This window comes from Acartia tonsa, chromosome 14, assembly GCF_053477335.1.
Source record: "Acartia tonsa isolate MP-2025a chromosome 14, ASM5347733v1, whole genome shotgun sequence".
NCBI classification, from domain to species: domain Eukaryota; kingdom Metazoa; phylum Arthropoda; class Copepoda; order Calanoida; family Acartiidae; genus Acartia; species Acartia tonsa.
The window spans coordinates 15,067,745-15,074,099 of NC_137273.1; the positions used below are offsets into that span (position 1 = coordinate 15,067,745).

The 6,355-nt window shown below is 32.4% G+C and overlaps 1 protein-coding gene across 4 annotated transcripts in view; it reads right to left on the minus strand.

Moving 5' to 3' along the window:
* The window catches only part of yl (Putative vitellogenin receptor yl), a 268,402-nt gene that overhangs the window by 118,609 nt on the left and 143,438 nt on the right, over nt 1-6,355 (minus strand). The window lies entirely within an intron of this gene.

The following is a 6,355-nucleotide window of genomic DNA, read 5'->3' on the forward strand; positions in this document are numbered from 1 at the left end:
TTCCTAAAATACTGCTTCTAAATTGATGATTTGTTTTAAATCTCTTTTTTGCATTGGAAAATTTTTGTAAAAAAAAACAAGAAAAAACCTTATGTACAATAAATAAGAGGTTAAATAACAAACAAAATATGAAGTCAAAATATTAGATGATAATTCAAAGGATTTTTATAATTATTTTGGAGGATTTTTTGTACATTTTCTGCACAAAATCGTACCCTGGATAGCCACCCTGAATGTTAACACAGACATGATTTACTTCAAGCAATTGACTTTTATGGGCAGCCATCATCTTAATTTACTAACAGCCACAGAACAAATTTATTGGCAGTTTCTCTTGAACTGAAAATGGACCACTATGGAACTAAATTAAATAATTATCTTAGATTTGGTTAAGTGAAAATTAAGTTATTTCTGCAGATAAAGGGTATTTTACGAGATTTAGCACTTTGAAACACGATATTTTAAAATAACAAGGATGACAAAATCCATAAAAGCGAAGCTTTGGACCGGAAGGACAAACGAACATTAACACTTGCAGAGTGTCAGAATTTAATAATTGAAATATAAATGTATAAAAGTCAAAAAAAAACTGATTAAATGCAAGTAATAAGTAAGAACATACTTACATTTTAGGGAATTGATTATAGAGATGCTTCGCTTATAACATTGTACTTTGATGTCCTATGTATCAGTATTCCAAAAATCAGGTCAATCGGGTTATTATATCACATAAAAATTTGTTGTTAAAATTATTAAAAACCAATGGACATACAGACAATCGGGTAACGACTATAGAGTTGATACGCTTTCTAAATCGTACCTAACAACTACTGGAATCACCGTGCAAAGTTTGAAATCGATAGGACAATTCTAACATGCTTAAATTAACGAAAAAAGAAATCCGTTCCAGAAGGACGGACGGTTGGACGTACGGACCTACCCTAATTATAGAAAAGCTTCGCTTTTAAAAAATAGAGATGTATATACAGGGGCGTCCAAGCTTTTTTTTTTGGGGGGGGTAAAAAATTTTAGGGGGGGGGTAATTCGTGTTTGGGGGGGGTAAAATGGCGCACGAAGCGCGCAGAAATTTTTTTTTACCCCCCCCAAAATTTTTACCCCGGGGGTAAAATTTGATTGGGGGGGGGTAATTACCCCCCCTAAAGTCTGTTGGGGGGGTAAATACTCCCCCCAAATCTGTTGGGGGGGGTTAATTACCCCCCCCCAAACTAATTTACCCCGGGAGTAAAATTTTTGGGGGGAGTAATTTAATTATGTAAAAAAAGCACCTACCTAATCTATTAAGTTAATAAGTACTATCCTATAACATAAAGTAGTAAGTAAGGTTTATTTGACTATAGCTTCAGATTTCATTACTTTTAATACTGAGTTCTCCTTTTTAGGAAAGCTTCACATAGATCCCATGATGGTTCCACACTATTATAGGTCAATCCTTTGAGTGGTTTTAGGCTATTTTTCTCCTCCCTTTTTACCCTTTAGAAAACACGAGTTCTTAGATGCTAAGGGCGCCACTACTATTCAAATATATAGTAGTATCTCATTCTTTAGAACATAAAAATACAATAATTAACTCACTAACCAATGAACCAATATGATTATACTTTAAAGTGAAGCGTCTTATAGGTCCTGGTAAGTTTTATAACTAGTTTTGAGACACCCTGACATCCTCCCAAAAGAAATCGCCTATAGAAATTCTTTTTCATTATTTAATGAAATATTTAATTTAGTTAGGTATCTATTTTATGGAATCTTCAGTGCTTTACAATTACATCATAGATCCCCGGGATGGTTTTAGCCCTTATAAAGGCCCAAGCAAATAAAACATGATCAAACTATTAAATTTTTTGTTATCATGGTTAAGAATTGTTTTAACTGGTTGGACTATATTGGGGTATAGTCCCTTTTGTGGCAACGCTCTTTAAGGGGCGTTTCTTCGTTTTTTTCACACAAGCTTCTCTCCTATTTCTAGCCCCTGCGGGGGGCCAATTGCTTAACCATGTGGGGCAATCACCTAAACCAATATAACCTATCCTAAAATAAACTATCAGTAAATTTTTTTTTAAAGAACATTCAATTTGGGGGGGGTAAATACCCCCCCCAAAAAATTTTTTTTAAAGAACATTTATTTTGGGGGGGGTAATTACCCCCCCCAAAATGGTTTGGGGGGGGTAAATACCCCCCCCCCCAAAAAAAAAATCGTTGGGGGTGCCTACGGCACCCCCAAGGTAGGGGTAATTTTTTTTTGGGGGGGGTATTGTTCACAAAATTTTGGGGGTGCCAAATGGCCCATTACCCCCCCCCCCCTTGGACGCCTATGTGTATATATTTCTACAAAGTCACAGTCCCTTGATAATTAGACACTTACAAGAGCAGCAAAAAAAATCTTTTCATTAATTTCAGGGATCTTAAGTCAAAAATATTTAGTCTACATACCCTCCCTACCTGTATCTTATCAACTTCAATCCTGTATTTTAGTGGAAGAGGTGAAACCTGGTGATTTAGATGAAATTTATTCAAGTAGTCTAAGGTTCGGGGTTCATCTTTAAGAACCTAGGGATGTCATTTTTTTTCGAAAGCGAACCACCCTTGACACCTTTTTTCCTCATGGATTTGAGGGGCGAATTGTTTTTAAAAACTCACACTTCTTTATAAATGAATAAGACCAAATTGTGTAAAAAATTATCCATGTGACGTCATAAAAATGAGGAATTATCCATCTCTTTTTTAGGGGTTCTCTTTCCAACTTCTCCTCTCATCTCCCTCATTTTTACGACGTCACATGAATCAATTTGGACACAATTTAGTCTTTGTTCTATAAATTTGTTATTTCGTTTAATTCTAGAGAGCAGCCAGCTTTAGCCACTTCCAAAAATTTAGAACTTTTATGTAATGATCTTTATTTAATTCTATATTTCTTATTTTATGTATTAATTGTTCAGAATTCTGCATTTGATATAAAGTAAAAATATAGAATTGTTCTTTGATTTATTATTGATTAATTAGTAAAAAATATTTTGGTATTTAGACAAGTTTTTTTTTGTCCATTTGTAACGCAAGATAAAGACTTTCTCTCAAATTGCCATGTTAATCACTGAAACCCATCCTTTTATTTTGAAACAAAATCTAAAGAAAGAGAGGGGGTAGTATTTCTTTTTTTTACTTTTGGTTGGGTTAGGTTAGGTTTCATTGAGTAAAGGATAGCCTCGCTTTGTTTGTGACTCCCGTAGTAGCTAGGAGAAAAAAATCCCTACCCCCATAATTTTTTTAGTTTATTTAAAAATAAGGGGGTAGGGCAGATCGGGCACTTTGGGGAAAAGAACCTTAAGTTTCACATATCTCTATGTATTATTTTGTGTCCTTATATGTAGTGTATTTTTTTTGCTTTTATTGAACTTAATAGTCCTAGTTTAGTTCAAGTTGTAACATGAAAACACCAATTATTTATGTATCAATATCAATCAAAAAAAAACATAAGTATAATACTTAAAATCCAATCAAACTCATATAGTTTTAAAACAATAAAACCATCAAAAGCAGTCCGACTGCCATGGAAATATATTCTTTATTATGCTCTATAATTATATGAAATGTTGTCAAGAAGTTTCCGTCGTCTATCTTAAATAGGAGCTAAGAAAATTAGTTGTCAAACCTAAAAATGGCTAGATAACTACTTGAAATTAGTCCGACCGCCATGGATGTTTTATACTTAATTATGCGCCATAATGATGGAAATGTTGACAAGAAGTTTCAGACCTCTATCTTGTAAAAGAGACAAGAAAATCACCTGAAAATACGTAACAGACGGACGTTTCGAGTTATAGAGTAGCTTTGCTAAGAATATGGTTTCTTCTAATTACAAACATTACAATTTGCAGTGAGGGAGGGGACAATTGGCTCTTTATCACACTAGTCCCCAAAGTTTTATAATAATGTTTTCTTATTCGTTGGCTTAACAACATTGGATATGAATTTTGATTGGTTGGTTTATTATGGTGAGTGTCTAAACTGATTGTCATATACAGAAGAGATAATTTGGTGTATCAATATGGAGGATGTACATCAAGTTATTGGCCATTGTCTTATCCCTTTAGACCCCTGAAAAAAAATTGTCAATGTTTTACAAGTTCAAAAACTTTTTGTGAATCGGACAAAAGGAATGATTAGTTTGAATTATTAATCATTTTTTGACTGCAATTAGTCTATCAATTACTGCAGGGCAATATGTATATCCAGGAAAAAAATTATCACGGCTAACAATTGATGGAGACATTGGACTGTAAATCTTACTGGTACCCAAAGTTTTATACGTATATTCTCTTATGCCTTAAAAACATTGGGCCACTAAATTTGGATATAGTATAATAATTAATCTATGCTCTAATTTGTTTTGTCTATATATTCAAAATATTCTTGTAAACTTACTTTTTTTCAAGGTCGACAAATTTGACGTTTAGGCAAATCGGCAAAAAAAAATATTAGCAAAGCTACTATATGAATAATTGTTTCAGACTAATCCTTCATGATTTTCTTTCTATCTAATGTTTATTATATAATTTTATTTACATTAACAGTTTCAAAAATAATTATTAAGTTGGATTTGAACCTTATCTTATTTGGTAAAAATCATACAGTTGCTTTCTAGATTGTACCTACCTGTTATAGGAATCAGCATGCAAAGTTTGAAATCGATAGGACAAATATGACATGTTTAAATAAACAAAAAAACGCGACGGACATGTGGAGGAACCGACCCTAATTATAGAAATTCTTCGCTTTTAAAATGAGTTTTTAAAACTTTATTATTGAAATAATTGTTTGTCAGATTGGCTGTTTCAATGTATGGAAAACTCACGTTTTAATGTAAACACCACAAATTTTCCAACTTTCACCTTTTTTCTTCCCCTTAAAAACTAAACAAAATTTAAAAGAAAAATGATAAGTATACTAGCTGTGAAAAATTTTGTTTTACAATTTTAGAGAGAGCGACAAAAACCAAGAAAAAAAATATTTGTATTATGTTATTAGATGTTAGCAGGGATCGGAAGCCGCGCGTAAGCCGCGTGTAAGCCTCACTGAAATCGTCATTTTATCACTATAAAATTTAGCTGGATGTATAAAACTGCTCTTTGGCAGACAATCCTTCTTTCTGAAATTTATTTTTCTGCTCACAAGCAGGTTTAAAACTGAGGCTTATGCGCGGCTGAGGCGCGGCTTCCGAACCCTGGATGTTAGGTTTTAAATTGATATTTCTATACTAAATTACTTTATGCTTTTAAAGATATTTTCTCGTATTCATTCGAATCCGGTGGATAGGAACAGGTTCTCATCCATACGAAAAAACTATGTCTAGCATCGTATTATATCCAGCTTTCTACGAATATAAAAATGTACAATCATAAGATTAAAACCAATTTTTTTAGCCGGTGCCTTCGGCACCTTGGGGCTAAAAAACTAGTTTTAATCTCATAATTGTACATTCTATATCCGCGGAAAGCCGTTTATAATACAATGTGAGAAATAACTATTCCTGTATGGCTTTATCCGCTGGATTAGAACCGGTTATCAGCCATAATTAAAAATCATGTATAGCATCGTATTAAAGATAATTTTCCACGATTATTAAAATAAAAATAATCAAAATAAAACTTAGTTTTGTTAAAACATGTATGTTTATGGCCTTTGGTACCACTCTGGTCTAACAGAACTGGTTTGATTTTTCATTTATATCTGTTTATAATACGATGCGATAAATATGTATTCTCTGGAAAGAATCCATTTCTAAAATTGAGTAAAGTAAAATTTGTAGAAAAATAATTAATCTTTAAAGATACAATAATGTATTTAGAAGAAAAAAGAAAAAAGTGTCAAAAGTAAGAATCCATCAAAAATAAATAAAAGAGATATAAAAAATCTACGTAAAACTACATTAAACAAGGATGCCAACATTCATAAAAGCGAAGCACTGAAACAGTAGGACAAACGGACATTAACAACTATATAGTGTCAGAACTGAATAATCAGAATATAAATGTTTAAGAGTCGAAGCAAAGTTGTAAGTAAATTTGTTGAAAAACTGCTTTATACAGGATTATTTTTATGGACATACTTACATTTTTAGGACTTGATTATAGAGTTGCTTCGCTAATAACATTATACTTTGTTGTCCCAGGAATCGATATACCAAAAATAAGATCAATCGGATGATTAGATCACATAAAAATTAGTTGTTAAAAAAGTAAAAAAAAATCAACATGTTTAAAATGGACGTACGGACATTTTGGTAATGATTATAGATTCTAAATCGTACCTATTTACTAAAGGAGTCACCATGCAAAAT